The sequence below is a fragment of the Mandrillus leucophaeus genome, unplaced genomic scaffold, assembly GCF_000951045.1.
Source record: "Mandrillus leucophaeus isolate KB7577 unplaced genomic scaffold, Mleu.le_1.0 Scaffold301, whole genome shotgun sequence".
NCBI lineage: Eukaryota > Metazoa > Chordata > Mammalia > Primates > Cercopithecidae > Mandrillus > Mandrillus leucophaeus.
The window spans coordinates 3,159,700-3,181,517 of record NW_012103155.1 but is presented as its reverse complement, the minus strand read 5'-3'; the positions used below and the strand labels follow the sequence as shown (position 1 = coordinate 3,181,517).

General features: G+C 39.1%; 1 protein-coding gene across 3 annotated transcripts in view; it reads left to right on the top strand.

Moving 5' to 3' along the window:
* Positions 1-21,818, top strand: part of GAB1 (GRB2-associated binding protein 1) — a 128,841-nt gene that overhangs the window by 41,855 nt on the left and 65,168 nt on the right. Inside the window, exon 1 of one of the 3 annotated variants that reach the window (XM_011987159.1) lies at positions 2,880-2,965. The exons of the other annotated variants lie outside the window; for them this stretch is intronic. The gene's annotated coding sequence lies outside the window, so the exon portion shown is untranslated. Of the gene's footprint in view, positions 1-2,879; positions 2,966-21,818 lie in introns of those variants that run through there. 3 annotated transcript variants of the gene reach the window in all.

The window sequence follows — 21,818 nt, the reverse complement described above, 5'->3', positions numbered from 1 at the left end:
AACCCAAGGAACTTTTCTGGTAAAAATTGTGTTATGAAAAAAAAGGAGACTCAGTGGCCATTGCAGACCAAAGCCTCATTCATTAAGGTGGGGTAGGGATTGCTGGGGACCACAATTCAGTGTTATGTATGTAACAGAGTTGTGCATATAATTCAGCAAACAAAGAGCCAAGTTGAAAAGGGTTTATTAAAGTATTAATGTTTGTGTCAAATGTATAAAATTCAGGAAACAGGCACAGCAATAACATTTAATGTTAGAAGAGGACTTAGAGATACAAAAAATATAGTTTATTCATTCTCTTGCAGAGAAATCTTAAGCTGGATAGGTTAACTGATTTGCAGGTGTCTCCTGCCTTCCAATCCTGAGTCCTTAAAGATATCCTTAAGATGATACATCTGGGTTTTGCCATGCTCTGTTCCCTGGGTACAGTTAACACTGATTTTGCATAACTATGTGCTGAGACCCTAGGAGCTAACAAACTATAAAGGCTAGAAATGAAATAGGAGGTAGCCTACAATATCAGCCACCTCTGATTCCCTTCTCCCACCACAGGGATAATTAGATTGACTGGCTGATTGATTGACTGATTGAGACAGGGTCTTGCTTTGTCACCCAGGCTAGACTGCAATGATTTCCACTCACTGCAGCCTCGACCTCCTGGGCTCAAGTGATCTTCCCACCTCAGCCTCCTGAGTAGCTGGCACTACATGTGCACACCACAGTGCCCGGCTACTTTTTTGTATGTTAGAGACAGGATTTTGCCATGTTGCCCAGGCTGGCCTTGAGCTCCTGGGCTCAAGCTATCCTGCCTTGGCCTCTCAAAGTGCTAGGATTACAGATGTGAGCCACTGTGCCTGGCCAGGAATATGTATTACGCAAGGTAATTTGTAGGAGCTTGGAGAGAACCAGCAATATGACACAGTTTCTGCTCTTTTGGGGCTTACAATACAGTATTAGATCATCAGAGGGGGTCCATTCTGGACCATACCTTGAATTAGGCGTTAGCATACTAGATTCTGGTTTTGTTTCTTCCATTGAATTTCTAACATAGGCCCTGGTTAAGTCTAAGAGATCATTTAAATCTTGGGCCTCAGTTTTTTTATTCATAAAATAAGAATATTGAATCTTGAAACTCTCTTATTTTTACATTCTGTGTATAAAAGTCTCATGGTACTATCTTTATTTTACTTATCAGATTTTGAATCTCTAGTACTCTTTTTATTTCAAGATATTCTTAGTCAAGCTATAAAATCAAATTAATTTATATGCTGTTATGACAGGCAACTTAGCAATTCATGTAACCACAGGCTAGAGAAAGTTTGGACATATATAATGATTCATTTCTTCAATTTTAAGGCAGACCTACATCCCAAGCTTATGTAAAATAATTTGGATTATTACATATTCCCATAGTTCTGCCTAAAATAGAATATAATTGCTTTGGAAAATTCAAAGACTTAGAAAGTAAATTAGAGGATTGTTTATTATAAAAGAACTTTGGACCCTACAAAGGAATTTAACCACAATTTTCTTTTCTTTGTTAATAGACAGAGTCTCACTGGATTGCCCAGGCTGGTCAACTCCTGGCCTCAAGTGATCCTCTTTCCTTGCCCTCCCAAAGTGTTGGGATTACAGGCTTGAGCCACCACTCCTAGCCAACAGAATTCTTTTCAATAGTGAGTTCCTCTACTGCATTGAAAATGTAATATGATTTGCAGATGTTTAGTTTATATACACCAGAAAGAAATAGTTACGTATATTTACAGTTGATGGTTCTCTGCAGCAGTGCTGAGTGTATGCCAAATATGCTTTCCGTTAACTAATTGTGGGGATTTTCTGTGGGTTGAAAGATTTTTGCTGTTGTGTTGGAATTTTACTGACCTATCTTTCCTCCCTCTCGATGTTCTTCCCAGTAGTTCAAATAGCATTCACATGTAAAATGACTGGTTAAAATATGGGAGATCATCTCTGACTGTGGGAGAAGTCACCCATTTAGGGGATCAACCTGTGACTGAGGAGGTAGGACACTTTCTGTAGTGGGAGGAACATAAGCCACGTACGAACAGATTTAGTTCAAATGCCAGCGCTACCTCTCCCTTGCATTAAGCAAGTTACTGAAACCTTCAGAATCTAGTTTTCATCTGTAATATAAGAATAATGATGATAATGCTTATATCACCAGGGAATTTGTCTTTTCTGAAAGGGCTAGCACACAGTAGGTACTCAATGCAAGTTAGCTTTTGCCCTTCCCTTCAAATCCAGGGAACATGTGACAGCAACAAGACTGTAGCCCTGGGAGTTGCTGCGTCTGCAGCCTCTTTAAGGTGTTAGGCAGACAGGATGTAAGCACTAGAAAGATTCAGCGTGATATCACCGGGTATAGTGGTTCAGCCTTTGGCCTCTGTAGCCCAAGAGCCTGTGTTCGGGTCTACTAACTGTGCTCTTGAAATGTCTCCTACTTTTAGGTCAGTTTCCTTATCTGTAAACTGAGACTAATGGCATTTACCTAATTGGGTTGTTGGAGATCAAGTACCTTAATTGATATAAAGTCCCTGGGAGGTGGTGTTTTGCTCCAGTCTGTTATAGGGGGAGCATTTTGTTCTTAGAGTTCATTGAAGACCGTTTTTTAAAACCGAGTGGAATAGCTATAGGCATTATAAAGACAACCGATATGTCCACTTGAAGAAGCTCTTGTTTCTGAACAGTACTTGGCTAGTTTCTTTAACAGGAGATGGCTTTGCTTTTAGAAGCCTGCCCTGGAGTCTTCCATCTCTTCCACCCTCCCTACACGTCAACTCTGTATGGCTTTTGTTATTGATGTGGAGCAGTTGAAGTCACTGACTTGGGTGTAGGCCAGGCCAGCATTACTGAGGTCATATATTACTTTCCTAGACTCTAGTCATGAACAGGATGTTGGAAGTCAGAGGTACAGAGAAGCTGCCTTTTTAGGCCGCTCACATGAAAGGTGTGTTTGCTTTCTTCATCATTTTTATTCTAATAGATCAGAATCTTATTCAGTATCTTGGTAGCATTTTTTGTTTTACTCTACAACCTTTATGCCGCCGGGCTGTCATTTTGCTTGTTCTTTGGTTAGACAGACTAATGCTGTTTTGTTATGCACTTTCTTCATTGTTATTTCCTTGTTGAAACATCTCTTCTTCAGTTAACTAAATATTTATTTAAGGCAGGTAGAATTCCTCAGTGAAGCCGTATATTTCTTTAGGTATTACAGATATATTCTCAAACATTTAGGAATTATTCAGTTTACATATTTTTTTCTGGTGGAAATGAAATAATACTATGGAGAAAGTATTCATTGAAAGAGCAAGTGAAATTGTGTTTCCCCCAGGAATAGTGTAAAAAGAACATGCTTTTATTTTCTGCTTCGCTTTTGTATTTGGGACTTGGGGAAACTATGCTTTTGTTATTTTGGAAAAGCAATGGAATTTTATCAGACATTTTCCTGAAACTCCCTACCTTCTCTTTTTCCTGAAATACTACCTTCAAAGTCCTGTTTTGCTCTGTTAGGAGGTTCCATCATTCAACAAATGAAAGAGCTTGGTTAGTTTAGGTTATTTTGTTGATCTGTTGGCTTTAAAGAAAGAAGAGACTGTCAGAGGAAGATAGTCTGAGAAACAACAGTTGGAGGATCATATGACCAATAGTGTGAAACTTGGGACACTGATTTGTTAGCTTGAGCAGTTAAGTTTTTTTTTTTTTTTCAATGTCTGCAAGTAAATACGTGGCCTCAGACCCTGTTATGGTTTATGATGGGTGAGAGTGCAGAGAAAGTAACATTCTCCAGGTTTAAACTTTATTCTGACTCTGTTCCCTAATTGTGAGGATTTTTATGGTTTTTGTAACTGCTATTGTGAAATAGAAACTGCTAGTTGACTTTGGCAATTGCTAAATTGTGACATGCATGCACTTCTTTTTAATTTAACAGTTGTTTTCTGCTGTTTTCTCAGTTTGAAAGTACTAATTATGAATAAGAATTCCTAGAAATATTCTTCCATAATGATATGTCACAGATGTTTGAGTGCTACACACACTCTCCTCTCCATTTTTAAGTCAATTTAGTGGAGATAAAATGTAGATAATAGCTGTGTGTTTTAATGAGTTTGGGCCCACTCCCCAGAGGCTCTGTATTTCAATATGTTATGGGACCCCTCTGATCTTTCTGAAATGGCCACCATCAGATCATTGAGACTTAATGTGCAGTTTAAAATGTGTGTTTCTGAGATTTATATATATGATTTGGACACAGAATAACTTGCGCTGTTTCCAAAACCACATTCTTCGTCCTCTTATAGAACTCAATGAAAGGAGGAAGCTGTGCCTTAAATGTCATGTTCTTTATACTTAGGTCCTTAAAAAATGTATACTTTTATCATTTGTTATAGAAGATTTTGAAAATTCTGAGAAGTGTAAGAAAAGAAAAATTATTTGTAACTCTACTGCTCAGAGAAAAACTGCTGTTAAAATGTTGAGGTATTTACTTCCAGACTCATTTTTCTATACATATTTATATAGCTGTATATAGTTATTCATTTGTAAGAATGACTATAAACTGTTTTGAAACCTGCTTTTTTAACATAACAATATATGTGAGCACATTTTTCCACATCCCAAAATATTTTTGAAAAATATTTCTTTTAAATGTCTGCATAGTTTTGTACCCATTATAATTTGGCTGTGGAAAAAGTTCAAGGTATGCCAAATAGTCCTGGCACAATAGCTCACACCTGTAATTCTGACACTTTTGGGGGCCAAGGTAGGAGGATCACTTGAGGCTAGAAGTTCGAGACCAGCTTGGTCAACCTCGTACGACCTATTTTACAAAAAAGTGAAAAAACTACCCAGGCATGGTAACACTCTCATAGTCCTAGCTACTTTGGAGGCTGAGGTAGAAGGATTGCTTGAGCCCAGGAGTTTGAGGGTGCAGTGAGTTATGATCGTACCACTGCACTCCAACCTGGGTGACAGAGCAAGACCTTGTCTCCAACAACAACAACAAAACATATATATATATAAAAATATATGTGAAATTCAAAAGTCCACTTTGGTGGTAAGGTCTTCCTTCTAAATTATAGAAATAATTGGCTTAAAAGGGAAATTGAGAACATGCTAACTTTGTGCTTTATTCAAGATAGGCTTGTTTATTCTTTACTGCATTTCTATAACAAAACATTTTCTTCAACTGTATAATCCTTGGCATAGCAATAACTAGTTATAATAATTAATTTTTAATTAGTTGTTCATGAAGTTTTCAAAACATCAACTTTTATCCCACTAAAAATAAGTGAAATAATTTTGAAACATTTCTTTCCTTTAAATTTGAAGTAAGGTTCAAGTTTTTTGCAACTAAATTTTGGGTTCATCTGCCATGGTAAGTTGGTGCTATTGGCTGTGCTGTAATTTCGGGGTGAACTTGACTTTCCTTGATAGGACAGGAAAGGCTGTGGCTGTCAGGGAAATGGAACCAGATGGTCCTCATGATGGATGCCAAGCTCCCAACAGAGACAAATGCTACACCCGACAGACTAGGGCAGCAGCACATGTTAGGGTGATTGCTCACCCTTTCCTGGAGAGGGGAGAACTCTTCCCTTCTGCTGGTGTATTTTGCAGCTAGTTTTTGCAGGCTCTGTTCAGTGTGGTGTAGCAAGTATCCAGGCAGTTAACTTCTAATGGGCAGTGAAGGAGGAGGTGATGGCAGTAGCTGGGACCGAGTTGGCAGCTAGTGGGGCTGTCTGATGAAATCCACATTTTGGCATCCTTGAAGTCTTTCAAAGGAATCTGGCTAAGTCACTTAACCTTGTGTCATTTTGGTTTACTTGGCTTTTAAGGGGGAGTAGTAATTAAACCAATGGGAGCCATTAGTCAGTGGCTCTTAGTGGCAGTTTGCAGTTTAAAAATGGAAACCTGCAGTCACAGAGCCATTGACTCGTAATAACACAGTGGCTTGTCCTTGACCCAAGAGATTTCATTTGGGGAAATGAACATGTTTGAGAGTCCTGTGTCCTGAGTTTATATATCAGCATAGCTACTTAGGAGTAGTATCACTTCGGACATACTTCTTAATCTCTCTGAATCTCCTCTGTAAAAATAATCACAATTCTTTAAACATAAGTGAGAGCTTGTATTTTATATAAGTGTGTGGCACAGTTATTAGTTCCTCACTAGATATTAATTAGTTCTTATGAAAATGATAGATCGATGCCAAGTCATCTGACCTCGCTGTGTAGGCTTATGATTGATCACTGGGGTTCTGCAGCCCTGGAACAGTGTTTTCTTTTCTGAATTAATTACAGCCTCATGTACTGACCTTAACTCCAATATGCAAATCATTGTGAAAAGATGCCCAAAATACAGTGACTTAAAGAAGTTAAGAGGTTGTTGGTGCTTTCCTCCTCTCAGAAGAGCTCAAGGGATCCATACTGATTCAGGACTAGCATGGTACCTCAATAGAAAAATTCCTTCCTCTTGTTTCTCCGCCATCTTGAGAGAGTTGCCCTCATCTTCACAGTCAAAGATGGCTCATCATGTTCTTATTTCACCCCAAGGGAAAGGAGATGATCTACAAGTTGTACAGATCATTTTCATTTACATCCTATTGGCCAGAACATGACCACAGCGAGCTCCAAGGGAGGCTGGGAAATGTAATTATTAGCTAGAAGACACCCTGCTAGAGCTTCTGTTACTGTAGAACAAGATCAGCAAACTGATCTGAGTGCCAAGTCAGCCAGCCACAAATTATTTACAAATTAACTATAGTTTGTAAATAAAAGTGTATTGGCCGGTTATGGTAGCTCATGCCTGTAATCCCAGCACTTTGGGAGGTCAAGGCAGGAGAATAGCTTGAGCCCAGGAGTTCAAGACAAGCCGGAGCAACATGGTGAAACCCTGTTTATACAAAAAATTTTTTTAAAAAATTAGCCAGGTGTGGCTGTGTGCACCTGTCATCCCGGCTACTTGGGAGACTGAGGTAGGAGGATCAATTTAGCCCAGGAGGTCAAGGCTGCAGTGAGCCATGATCGCACCACTGCACTCCAGCCTGGGTAATAGAGTGATAAATAAATTTTAAAAAAGTGTGTTGGAACACAGGTGTGCCCATTTGTGTGTAAATTACTTGCTTTCACATGACAATGGAAGAGTTGAATATCCAAAATGCATGGGACCAGAAGTATTTCTGATTTCAGATTTTTTTGGAATTTTGGAATATTTGTGAATACGTAATGCGATATCTTGGTGATGAGAGTGAAGTCTAATATGAAATATATGTTTTAAGTACACCATATGCATAGCCTGAAGGCAATTTTGTATAAATAATATTTTTTATTTTTGAGACAGAGTCTTATTCTGTCACCCAGGCTGGAGTGACAGTGGTGTGATCATGGTTTACTGCAGCTTTGACCTCTTGAGCTCAAGTGATTCTCCCACTTCAGCCTCCCAGTAGCTGGGACTAAAAGCATGCACCACCATGCCCAGCTAATTTTTTGATTTTTTATAGGGATGAGGTCTTGCTATGTTGCCCAGGCTAGTTTCAAACTTCTGGGCTCAAGCAATCCGTCCACCTCAACTTCCCAAAATGCTGGGTTTACAGGCATTAGCCACTGCTCCTGGCCCAATTTTATACAATATTTTAAATTACAAAATTTTTTACATGAAACAAATTTTGATTGTGTTTTGACTACAACCTGTCACGTGTGGTCAGGTATATGAATTCTCACTTGTAGTGTTGTGTCAGTGCCCAAAAAGTGTCAGATTTTAGAAGACTTTGGCTTTTCAGATTAGTAATACACAACATGTAGTTGCTACAGAGATCATATGGCCTGCAAAACCTAAAGTATTTATTATATTGCCCTTTACAGAATATTTTTTTGTTGACGTCTACTATAGACAATGGGGAAATGAATATGAGAGGAGCAACTGGTAGTCTCTGCCACAGTAAAGGGAATGGTAAGAAGGGTGAATCACTACCTTGGAAATGTAGAGTTAGAACTTTGTACTTAGGCATACTAGTGGCCCATGGGGCAGTGAGTTGGTATGCGGGTGGTTTTGTTGTTGTTGTTGTTTGTTTAAGACAGAGTTTCGCTCTTTTTGCCCAGACTGGAGTGCAGTGATGCTATCTTGGCTCATAACAACCTCTGCCTCCTGGGTTCAAGCAGTTGTCCTGCCTCAGCCCCCCCGAGTTGCTGGGATTACAGGCATGCGCCACCATGCCCGGCTAATTTTGTATTTTTAGTAGAAACGGGGTTTCTCCATGTTGGTCAGGCTGGTCTCGAACTCCCCGCCTCAGATGATCCACCTGCCTTGGCCTTCCAAAGCGCTGGGATAATAGGCATGAACCACCATGCCTGGCAAGTGATTGTTGAAGAAGTAAGGTTCAGGGACACATTTGAGGAGCCAGGCATGAAGTAGCCTGATGGAGGTGAAGGGAAGAAGGCACAGAAGGCTGCTTACTGACGTGAGCTTCCATCTTTAAAGTGGAACATCCTAACTCCTGGACTTTTCCCTCTTCCTGCAGCTCACTGCTGTGTCTTGCGTTCGATTCTTGCTTATCAGCAGTGCCACTCTGGTAGGTCAGACTCTTTCCTCCCATTGACTTCTTACTGGTCTCCCTGCCTGGACGTTCACCCTCCTCCACAGTCACCTCCTCTAAGTGTGGCTCTTACATTAGTCCGGTCTAAAGAACTTCCAAGGAGTCCCCATTACCTACTCAATAAAGCCAAGCCCCTAAGGTCCTCCTGCTCCTTGATCCTGATCTTGATCCTATCCTGTCTTCCTTCACAATCTTACACACGCTATAGATTCCAGCCCAACAGAAACACCTTGTGCCTGCTCTGTACTTTGCCATCAGCACGTATTTGCTGTTGTCTCCTTGCTTCTGTCCAAAGGCTTTGGGGATTTGGGACTATGGCTTAGCACATGGTATAACGTTCATGGCTGGGCAGAGGGGGTTTCTGACTTCATTTTGGCACCTTTCAACATCTGTATTTCCCTCTCCAGCCCCTACCCCCTACCCTTACAACCTAAGGATAAGTGCTCCGTTTTTGAATGCCCCCTTTTTAAATTATACCAAGCACTATATATAACTCCCGAGGTACTTACTGCTTTCTGTGTGGGATTATAGTTATTCCATATATGTTTCTAATCTTGCAGAGACAGAATCTGAGGCCAGGTCCAGATCTGACTGATCAGTTTTGTCTAACAGGTGCCTAGTGGCTATTTTGTTGATCAGTGTTGCAGTGATGCTGTCTACAAACAGTGCTACCTACAATTTAGTCTGTTTCACTAAAAATGTAATTTAACACCTGGAGGATTTTAAGTGCAAATGCAAATAGAGTTTTTTGTGTGTGTGTGAGACAGAGTCTCGCTCTGTCGCCCAGGCCAGAGAGCAGTGGAGCACTCTCTCCTCACTGTAACCTCCACCTCCCGGGTTCAAGCAATTCTCCTGCCTCAGCTTCCCAAGTAGCTGGAATTACAGACATGCATCACCACGCCCAGCCAATTTTTGTATTTTTAATAGAGATGGGGCTTCACCATGTTGGCCAGGCTGGTCTCAAACTCCCGATCAAAGGTGATCCACCCACCTCCACCTCCCAAAGTTCTGGGATTACGGACATGAGCCACTGCACCCAGCCTAGAGTTCTAATAACTGTGTTGAAAATAAGTGCCACTTAAAGATCTTTAAAACACCAATTTTTAGGTAGTTGTTGGCCAGAATATATATATATATGTGTATATATGTTTAACTGTTTTCTTCAGACCTGAAGCAATATTTAAATATATTCACATTTAGAAGTTTTAAACAGTTCCTTGAAAAGCCAAGGCTGAGCCAGAAATCAGACAGAGCTTTTACGAGGCATAAGGAGGAGCATGTGGGCAGAACCCCCTGTGAGTGCAAGAGCTGGGCCACCTGCAGGAAAACTGCCCAGTCCACTCTGCAGAGAAGGATTGGAGCATTTTCCACACCAGCCTGCCAGGGACACACCTGCCTGCACAAAGATCCATCTAAAATCACTCACATTCGACTCACAGAAGGTGGTATTTTCACAGCTTCATCTTTCCTCAGTTGGTAATCAAATGTAAGAAGAGCTTTTATTTTTATAGGAATGATTTAGCTTATGGAGTACCAGTCTAATCCTTTTCCTTCCTCTGTCTTTTTAACAAGCATAGAATGAGGAGACCAATATATATGATCTAATACTTGCTTACGCTGGACAAGAATTGATGTCATTCACTCATCTCCTTTTCATTAAAACCTAGTGAGATTGGCGGCAATGGTGGGAAGCAGATGGATGAGCATAAATTTCAAATGTGTGTTTAGAAAAATTGAAAGGATTGGTATATTAAGTAGGCAGTGTGGTCGGGGGTTGAACCTGTGAGTTCAACAGCAGGCGCTTGTAGCATAAAATATAGTAGTGCTTCCAGCCACCTCTGACTTAGGGATGTCTAAGAGATGAGGAGGGAAAGTGCCGGGGTCTCCTTTCTTGTGGTTTATGCATTTTGAAGTTACTAAAGCATAAGAATTTATTCTGGAATTTTTACTCAAGCTTAAGATAAAAACTATGACCTTTGTGTGAACATTGCTGCTTCACCTCCCTCTCCTAACTCTACTTTTATTTACTATTCCATATCCAGTGTCTAGCAGCGTACTCATCAAACAGTAAGTGCTCAGTACATATTTGTTGGATGAATAAATAAGTGGATTCTGGCACTTAATTATAAGAGCTTTTTGGAAGATGAAAAGATTCTTAAGCAAAATGATGTAAAGATAAAAGAAGCTTATTTCCAGTCCCCTTCCTCCCTTGACTCTGCCAGCCCCCTTCAGTACATGCCTTACTGGCACCTCTCCTGGATTTAGCTTTAAAAGTTTGGGAGGAGTGAAGGTGTGTGTCCTCATATTACTAAAAGAAAAACCCTAGTGTTGTGTAACAGTGTTTCACGGGCTCTTTCATAATAAACATAATATTAGACGCAGCCAAAGTAAGTTCATTTTGAATTAATAATCCAATATTTCACAGTGCTGGTTTGAGGTACAGATCTAGGCCTTGTGTGCAACAGAATAGAATTTTAGAAGTAGAGTAAAAAGTTTCATCCACTAAGCTGTTTCTCATTGGCCTGCAGTCTGATTTCTTTCAAAGTGTTGGAGTTTAACACGAACTTAGGCGTTCAGCTAATAATAAGATTAAGGGTGTTTGTGGGCAAACTAAATATAATTTATATCCCTTAATTTTGAGCTCATAATATTTCTGCTCTGGGTATATAAGAGATATCACAGAAGAAAAATCTCAGAGTGAGATAATTTGTAAAGTAATAACTAGGTTTTGTTTGTTTGTTTGTTTGTTTTAAGGAAGCACACTGGTGTAGTGATTAGGTTTTTGTCTTTGCATCATAGAGACCTGCAGTTGATTATTTTACCAACCTCACTACTGTTTTCTCTCAACCCTCCAAATCTTTATTTCTTCACCTGGAAACTGGGAATAGTAACAGTACTTTCCTCAGAGACTCATTAATTAGATAATTCATGTAAAATACCCAGAACAGTGCTACATAATAGTGTTCATGCCAGTTATGATTAAGCCTATGCTACTGGGCCAAAGAGCCCCCAAAATACAGTGAATTAAGGGACACACAACTTTTTTTATATTGCTCATATAAAAGGGTAAGTATTTCAGGCTTGCAAAGAATCATGTTCTTTGCAGAAATTCAGGGACCCAGATTTCTTCCATCTTGTTGCTCCCTCCTTCCTACATCTCAGGGTTCATCTACATAGTCAAAGATAGGTGGTCGGTAGTTCTGTGTCCCAGCTTGAGGGGACAGGAAGAAGTGTGGAGGTAGCATTCCCAGTGTCTTTATGCTCAGACCTAGAAAAGCCACACATCCTTGCCATGTACTTTGCATTGGGGAGAATTAAGTCATGTGGCCGCCCACATCTGGCTGCCAGAGAGACTGAGTAGTGTAATTTCTACCTGGATGACCATGTGCTCAGTTACAATTCATTCATTGTGGAAGAACAGAAGAACAGATTTGGGTGAGCAGGTAATGGTCTGCCCCATGGTGCTTAATAAATGCAACCATTATTTATTTATTTATTCAAAATAACATTTCAAGTAATGGTCTAAATGTCTTTGTTCTAGGGGAAGAGGAATCGAAGAGCTTCTGTAACACACAATCTGTGCTACATACCACATATCTCTCATAAGCATTATTATTTTTTGGAAGGGAGCCCTTTAAGTATTGAACTACAAATCAAGGTAAACCTTGAGGGAGAAAAGAAAGAGTGGATAAAAAGCAGTAGAAGGGATGGGAATGTGTTAAAAGGAGTGAATGCTAATTAGCTGTAAGCTCTTCCTTCCTCTCAGCCAGCCATCTGGGCAACAAGAAAGGCTTGCTAAAGTTAAATAAATTTAACCCCTTATCTGACCTGGCAAGGACAAAGTACACTGGCTTCTGAAGAAACTTTTTCTTGGGAGCAAGGTAGTTATTTCAAAGCGCAGAAAAAGGCAGAGGGGCACAGAGAAGGTGCAGGTGGGGGCAGTTGCACAGGTAAAGCATTCATCTTGGCTTTTCTTTTTAAAAGATAAACTTTGTCCCATGTAAAGAGGAAAACTACATAGATATTCATGGAGATTATCTGATTTGTCACTGTTGCCAAAGAAAAAACAAAGGTAAAATACATGAATTTCTGCATTCAGAAGAAAGTACTTCAGGTAAAAATTAACTATTAAGCAACTTTTCTCAACAGAAGAAATGCCCAAATTCTTAAGGACAGCCAAGTTGTGAGTCAGAGAGCTAGTGTTAAAACAGGTATTTTTAAATACATGTATGAATTACCTCCTTACATTACTTTATTCTTGTGTTTTTAGCAACTGCCAAAAACAATTATAAGAAATGAAATAATGTCCTGAGCTGCCACATGATATTTTTTTAAATCTGCAATTTTATTCTTGACAAGTAACATACACTACATGCTTTTGTGTGCAAGTAATGCTCAGATGTTTGATAACGGAGTGATCTTAAAGAGGAGGCATCTGTTTTTTGTTTTTATAAGTAGTTCATTGCCTAACTACCGAAAATAGCTGCAGTTATTTTAAACAGATGGTCCCAAGTTAATAGGGAAGAAAGTAGAAGTGAGTCTATTTCCCCAGTTTTTATTTTTACCCCACAAGAATGGTAAAAATAATTAACAGTATATAATTTGAACCAAATTCTGTCAAAATGCTTTTTTCTAAGGTACTCTTTCTGAGAGAGGGGGTTTGTAAATTGAAGTATTTGATGTGGTAGAGTTGAAAGCCAGTTTAACGCTTAAATTTCTACTTTCTGATAGCGTTCATCAAAATGATTGCTGCATTGTTGAAACAGAGCTTTTGATTTTTAAAAGACAATTAGATTGTGGTAAGATATTTGAAACCCACCAAAACTGACTTCAAAAATTTGGAAGTCTTAAGAGAGTGGTAAGTGGTGATGGTGACATGTTAAGAGTAGGATCTTGCCAGATGATGAGAAAGAATATGGGTTGATGACATTAATATGTTTGTGATTTCTGAATTCCTCAGGAGTCCTAAGTTAATAGTTGATAACCTACTCTCTAGCTTCTGACACTGAAGATAATGAATATTTTGATAATGCAACAACGAATTTGTGTTTATAAGGGACTCTGAAGAATGCGTTTGTGTGGTATACAGATGCTGTTACTATACCTCAGTTTGAGCAGATTACAGTAGTAAGCTGGGCCCAACTACTATTGTATATCGCTCTCCATCTGTAAAGAAGATGAATAGGTGAAGTTTTTCACTTCTGAAATACTAGGTTGTTAAAGCTTACTAGGTTGTTAAAGCTTACTGAGATTTTTACTTTCTGTTAGTGATAGCTGTACCTTTTTCATGTCTATGGGCTATATTTCCATGTATATGTCCACAAAGTACCTGCAGTTCTTTGATTTTGAATTTTGCATTTTCTTTACTGTTTCAGTGACTATGCACAACTGGTAGCTCTTGGGCATTTGTGGACTGTGGGCTGTAAGCCTGCCTACATAGAATCTTTCAGTTTTGCTTCTGTCCAAATTTGTCTACATGATAAATACCAGACTGGCTCATATGAAATGATAAAATCGTAGACCAGGGGTAGCAAACTATGGCCTGTGGGCCTGATACTGTTTAAGAAGGTTCTTCACATTTACAAAGGTTTTTTTTTTTAAAAAAAAAAAAAGAAGAAGAATATGAGACATCATGTGTAGCCTACAAAGCCTAAAATATTTATGATCTGGCCCTTTACAAACAGGTTTGCTGTCCCCTGTCATAGATAAATAGTACAGTGTTAAGTGGTTAAGGGCACTGGCTCTGGGTGAGGCCAGACTACTAGGTTCAGATCCTGGCTTTACTATTTCCAGTATGACCTTGGTTAAGTTACTTAATGTCTTTGTGACTCATTTTCTCATCTATAAATGAGAATAAATTACAGCCTACCTCATAGGTCTGTGATGAGGATTAAGTTAATGTATAAAGTGCGTAGAACAATGTCTGGTACTTAATAAGTATTCAGCAAATGTTAATAATTGTTATTGCATTGGAAAAAATCTTGAAAGATCATCTAAACTAATTTTTGCTTTCCAGTGGCGAATGTCCAGATTATTAAAGACCATTTTTCTGATTTCTGCATCAAGAGTGGAGGGTCATTTTCTTTTTAATGGTGCCTGCTTTACCAAAAAAAGAAAAGACAGGCCCATAGTCAAATGTGAAAAATCCTTGAAAACATAAAAAAGTTTAACCACAGCTGCTTTGTAAGTTAAGAAAAGGACAGTCAAAGTTCTTTAAATTAAATGACACTTAAAAAAAGGCAAGCACAAAAATCCTTTTATATACTTAGGACAAGCAGAAGAAGAAATAAAGTGGAAATAAAAGATGTGGAAGATAATGTTAGAAGGAAGGGGAAACAGGAATAAGAAAGGTAGTCAGCAGCTGGGTGCTGTGTCTCACGCCTGTAATCCCAGCACTTTGGGAGGCCAAGGCAGGCGAATCAGGAGGTCAGGAGATCGAGACCATCCTGGCTAACATGGTGAAACCCTGTCTCTACTAAAAATACAAAAAAATTAGCTGGGCGTGATGGTACACGCGTGTAGTCCCAGCTACTCAGGAGGCTGAGGCAGGAGAAACACTCCTCCCAGGAGGTGGAGGTTGCAGTGAGCCGAGATTATGCGACTGCACTCCATCCCGCCTGGGCGACAGAGTGAGACTCCGTCTCAAAACAAAAAAACAAAGGTAGTCAGCAGAAGAGGAGAAAGATTCGGGTCAAAAGGGAAGCTGGAGGTTTTTCAAGGAAGTCCATTGTTGACATCCGTCCTTCCCTTGGGAACCCACCTCAGTTAATCTGTGTGTCCAATTTAAATGCTTCCATTTGAAGAAAAGCCTGAATTGTTTATTTTCTATTGCAGAAATAAATTTTTATCATCAAGTAGTATTAACTGAATATACATTATATGTAACTTGCGTTCCCTCAGAAAACTGATCATGTGTATACAAAAGCATCATATTTTGTATCTTTATTTTTAGGTCAAGCAATTCTGTCCCCCTTAGCCACTTAATTTAATCATCATCATTGTCAGCATCAAACATTTGTTGGGTTCCTAAATACATTTCTTCATGTTTAATACTTCTTTATTCTACTTGTTCTTTCAAGTAGGGAAAGGACAGCAATTATTTACAAAATGTAGACAATGGTTAAAAAACTGGAAAATTTTTAATGAAGTGTAATTCATTCTCTCTTTTTCCTTCTTTTGTACTCAGGTTGTTTATTTTATTGATGGATATTGGACTGGAGTGATGAGTGTTCTAGGATGGGTATTTGATGATGTCAGGGGACTCAAGTAATGGCTTTGCATGAAGATTACACAGTAAAGCTGCACATTGATTACCTCATCTTATTAGCTGATGGAGATGTTTGAGAGGACAGGATTGCTGGGTTTTCAAGCCTATACAGCTCCCAGGATTTGATCCTAAGAGCTTGATAATTGTCATTGCCCATAGGGACCGTGTTAAGAACAGTCGTGGCTTAGTCTACTTAAACACATCGTATGAGAGTGTTAGAACAGTTCCCCAATTGTTTAGATAAGGTTAGGACTTTCAGATCAACTTGAGTTTTAATTTTTAGCATTTATAGAATTCTAAAATTAATCCTGTTTTTGTCTTCTTCCACTAAAATTTAAGTTTGCCGAGGTAGGCAGAGTTTTGTTTCTTGAACCACTATCCCTCCAGCGGCTAGAACAGTGGAACATGTAGGTGTTCAATAAATATTTTTGAATAAGTGAATGAATGAACAGGTTAAATATAATCATTATTTTTTAATGAACTATCCTTTCCAGAGACATACAAGTTGCCAGTTGATGGCATTTTCGATTTCTTTTTGTAAAAAGAATATTTTAAAATTTGAATGAATTCTATTTAACAAATACACAGATAAGTACATAAAAGGAACCTTGAACATGAAATCCATGTTTTCGTGGATTCGTATTTTTGCAGCTTAAATGGTGAATAAGATTGTTAGATGCAAATAGCACTGGAAGTTAAAGACCTTTAATTGTAACTCTCCCTAAAATGTTTGTGAGAGCTTATAAAATGTTGTTCCCTTTATTCTATTATAAAAGGGGATTATAATAAATACGAAGTTTTGAAACCACGTTCTTTTAAATGAGGTGAATTATAGAACTCTGTTATTACCCATTATACTGTGCTCCCTCTTTTAAAGCATGCCCTCCACATACCCTTTCTAAAGACTTGCGGGTAACAAAATGAGGAGTAAGTCAAGAAAGGAGAAGGCACAGCTTGCTGAGATTGAGGGACTGCCCCCCGCCCCCGGGAGAGCAGCATAGGAAATTGCAGGATGAAATCTGTGTGCCAGTCTTGTCAGCACCCATTCCTGTTGAAGGAGAAGGGCATGTGGATGAGGGGGGGAGGATTCCAGCAGAGGGGGGACCCAGGAAAGGAGGGGATGGTGACAACAGGAAGTGTAATGGGGAGCTTGGGGAAAGTTGAAGATCTGATAAAGGTAGTTGGTGAGGTGAAGAAAGGAGAATCCACTAAAACTTGACCCTAGGAGCATTCTCTGCCAAATGGCATGGGGTAGTGACACTGACCCTGGACAAGGAGAGAAGCAAATGTACTCCTAACCCTACTTGGGACCTTAAGGAAAGACTCATCCATGGTCATGATACTGTAAATGCTGTTTATTGGTTTTAAGCTCTTTAACTCACCCTTTGGAGTGAAAAACAATAGAAAGTTGAGCTGGTTACAGAACAGACTGTAAATGTTATGAACCTTGAAAATGTAAACTGTAGATACAGCAGATGGAAATTAGGAGTGGAAGGGCATGAGGAAAGATGGGGGGAAAGGATGAAAACTGATTGTTCCAAGGAGCTAGAAGATGTACTCTAAGACTGATTAAAAACAGCAGCTCAATCGTGTGGCTTAATGTCCTTCTGGTTGAGGGACTAGAATGTGTGGTGCCACTACATTGGGGTAAAGGAGGTGGGTAAGCTGTCAAGACAGGACTTCAGTAGATAATATGTAAAAGAGATAAGTCATATATAAACATATTATTTGGAAATACGGGGTTTCTCTTTCAGTGTCCTGATAAGAGACTGGATTCAGCCCAGATAGTTCAAATGCATACTATAAGGAATGGGCTACTTACGGTATTATGGGTGGTTTACATTCTTGGGGTTGAGGGACAGAGGAAGAAATAATAAATACTAATTTTAAAAACTGTGTCCACAGACTTATTGAGCCCTGAGACAGTGGAAGAGTGGCCACCCGGGGTGCAGTGGTCAGGGATGTAAGGAGGCACTGCTGGAAGCACAGGGAATAAATGCTCCGACCTCTGCCCAAACACAGAGAAAGGCAGAGATTGAGTGGGGGTTAGGTAAAGTGGGGAGGGGTAAGACAAGAATAACTAGCAGGGAAGGTAGGTAGAACTTGGGGTGGGGTTATTATGTTGCCTGATAAACTCTTCTATACAGTTTGATACTCTCTTGCAAGGAGACGGAATATTTTAATGTAAATATTTGCTTCTAGCACCTACTATTTCATCTAATGTGACAGGAGCTTGGTGGACCAGTAGTGACTTAAACAAGATCTCTGCCCTCAAGTAGCTTATAGTCTGATTGGAAAGACAAAATGCTACCAAAACTAGCAAAAAAAAAACAAAAAATATGATTACACATTGTGATTAATGTGGTAATTTAATTTCAGAGCACACAAAAAGGTTAGTCCAGCTTGTATAAACTTAATTCTATAATAATGATGCTGCAGTGATTTTTACAATATAATTAATTATTTGGGAGTGGGAAAAATTCTTTTGAGTAGCCCATTTTGCTCTATTTAACTATAAATACACTACATGCTACAAATCAGATGTACAGATGAAACAGCTGCTGCTTCATTGTTTTTTTCCTGTTACTCATTTTAATGAATAATTTGAACAGACTCCAAAACATTAAATTAGATGTATAAACATACTTTAAGGATTATATCATAATGTTGGTGTATTTAAAACTTAGCGGTGATGTCATAATCTAAATATAGGAAATTTTAAGAAAACAAATTCTTTGAGCTATTTTACCCTCTATACTTTGGCAGTAAAACAGACAAGGGCTAAAAATCAACCCAAGCATCCATATCCAAGTGTAGAGAGCTGTGAAATTCCCCCACCTTCTTCCTCCTGACATATGAACCTTGATAATTAAAATATGTCTTTCTGAGGTCCCTGCATGAAATTTGACTTTTCTTGCCTTTCTAATAGAGATATGAGCAATGGCAGAGACAGGAAAAAGGACTTAGAAGCAGAAGAGTTTTATTCTGTCTTCCTTGATACTTCCTGTGGCTGAAGGGTTTTGTCCAAAGGGAAAAGATAAATGAACAGAGGAAGATGGATGTAGGCTCATTCCTCATCCCTCCCACCTTCCATAGCATTCACAACAGTCTGAGAACAGACACTTTCAAGTCCTGGGTTGCTCTATCCTGAGCATTTGCTTATTAAATAAAATAAACCTTTGAATATTTCATCTACTCTGATTCAGACTACTCTGTTTCCTACATGAAAAAGCTGGTGAGGGTGTTTGAAGCTGATACTATATACATGTAAGATGTAGTCATGAATCATTGGAAGCTCACTGCTTTTAGAACCTGCCAAAATTACCATACTAATGCACTTTTATGAAGGGTGTTAAAATGATAATTAAGGAAATAAACGCACCTTTATTCATTTCAGAATATTTTTTGTGTGGATCTCTCATTTGATTTTTACACAGTTTTTAGAAGCAGAATTTCTGCTGTTGCAGGGGGAAGTTTTATATGTTCAAGTACTTAAATATGAGAGAAAATCTAGAATCGCCTTTCCAATTATTTTGTTTATAATAATCATGAGTTATGCATTCTGTTGGCTCTAGAAATCAAGGAATAGAACACTGAATCATTTAAGGCCAGAAACTATATCCACTACTTGTATCTCTCTTTCGGGATGATTTTCTGATGTTTTGTTCAGTGTGTGTCATTTGTATAACCCTGGCTGTCTGTCTTGAAAATTTATGTCACTGATCATGGTAGGGGGTAGGTGGGTGGGCGGGCCATCTGATTGGTTGTTTACATAAATTAGTTGTAGTGTCTGTTATCTTCATATTTAAATAACTGTGTATGTTAGTACAAAACTCTAGTATAAAATGGGCAGCTGGCCGGGTGCAGTGACTCACATGTAATCCCAGCACTTTGGGAAGCTGAGGCAGGAGGATCGCTTGAGCTCAGGAGTTCGAGACCAACCTAAGCAACATGAGGAAATCTCATCTTTACAAGAAAAAAAAATTAAGTAAAATGGGCAGTTGGTTTAGAGGAGAGACAGACAAAACCCACACCCTTTCTAGACAGAAAGATCCCCGTCTAGATGAGTGTGCTTTCTGGTAGGAGTCACACAGCCTGCCATCACTGAACCATGTGTCTTTTACTTTACCTGCTCTTTGATTTTGAAATACTGTGGAAATGAAATCTTAGATTTTTCAGAGTTGTCTTTATGGAAATGATTTTGTTTGTTATTCATGTCTAGGACATCTGAAAACCAAAAGTGGCCAGACCGTGTCAATCTAGAAACTAGCAGCCAGTAAATTGTCTTCTTAAATATTAAGAAAGCAATATACTACCTAGATGCAATCAAAGATGTCAGCTTTTCCTTAAAAGGCAATGATCAAAAGTCCAAAGGTGCACAAGGAAATAGTTGACCTACCCAAGTTGAAACAAAAGTTCTGTTTCTAGGACAAAAGTGTTTTATAGGAATTCATAAGTAATCTTTCTATTTTTGAGTGACTGATTTGCAGTTCAAAGTACAGGTAACCTCTTTGTGCTTTGTGTTTTATATTGTTGTTGTGTTTTTGTTTGTTTTCCCACATTTTGCCTTTTTTGAAATTTTCCCTGCTCATAAGCACTCCACTAGGGGGCAGACAAAATAATAGAGAAGAAAAGAAACCCATATCAACACACTGCATCCAGTATACATTTACGTGACATGTTTGCTGCTCCTTCTCCATACTGTGGGGGAAAGTCTTTCCCTTCATTTATCCTTCTTATAAGGGCACTCAAAGTGATTTTTAGCACACTTATTTTTACATTTAAAATATAAACATGTTTCCACAAGTTTAATGGTAATTTTAAAATTCATTGTCATAGTAATTTTTTATTGTTCTTTCTGGTATGTCTACCAGTGAACCACTTAATAACGAACACTTAGTTGTGTATTTATGACTGTAATGACGACCCCTATTTTGTTTACCCATGCACACTAAATTCAGTCTCTACTTTTTTTTTTTTTTTTTTTTGAGATAGGATTTCACTCTATCACCCAGGCTGGAGTGCAGTGGCGTGATCTCGGCTCACTGCAACGTCCGCCTCCTGGGTTCAAGTGATTCTCATGCCTCAGTCTCCCCAGTAGCTCAGATTACAGGTGTGTGCCACCATGCCTGGCTCATTGTTTTGTATTTTTAGTAGAGACAGGGTTTCACCACGTTGGCCAGGCTGGTCTTGATCTCCTGATCTCAAATGATCCACCCTCCTTGGCCTCCCAAAGTGCTGGGACTACATGCGTGAGCCACTATGCCTGGCCTGAGTCTCTACTTTTTGTCAGTCACGTGTCCATGTGTTAAGTTTTGAAAATACAGCAGCGAAGAGAAAGAGCCTGGATGATGGATATAGAAAGGGGGTAGTTATGGCTGCCTCCTAAGCCATTTGGTGAAAAGACTAGGCTGTGAAAGGAAACAGAAGAGATTCTTGATGGCTAATGCTGGGTGGTTTTTATTTCTAATTATTCCTTTATAACAGCTCATAATGATTAGAATGCCATCTGGAGCTGGAGTTGGGGCTTCAGTTGTGAGAGAATAAGTTCCCCTTCTTAATCTATGCCATGAGGCTAGCTGAAGACTTTTTATTTTTTATTTTTAATTCTTCCTTTATCTTTGCTCCAGCAAGAACCAATTCCAGTTACCAAAAATGTATTTACTTTAGCCAACCTGGGGTTACAGACTCTTTAAATGAACGTCAAGCAATGGCTGGGCGCAGTGGCTCACGTCTGTAATCCCAGCACTTTGGGAGGCTGAGGCAAGCAGATCACCTGAGGTTGGGAGTTCAAGACCAGCCTGGCCAACACAATGAAACCCCATCTCTACTAAAAATACAGAAAATTATCTGGGTGTGGCAGCACACACCTGTAATCCCAGCTACTTGGGAGGCTGAGGCAGGAGAATCACTTGAACCTGGGAGGCAGAGGTTGCAGTGAGCCGAGAT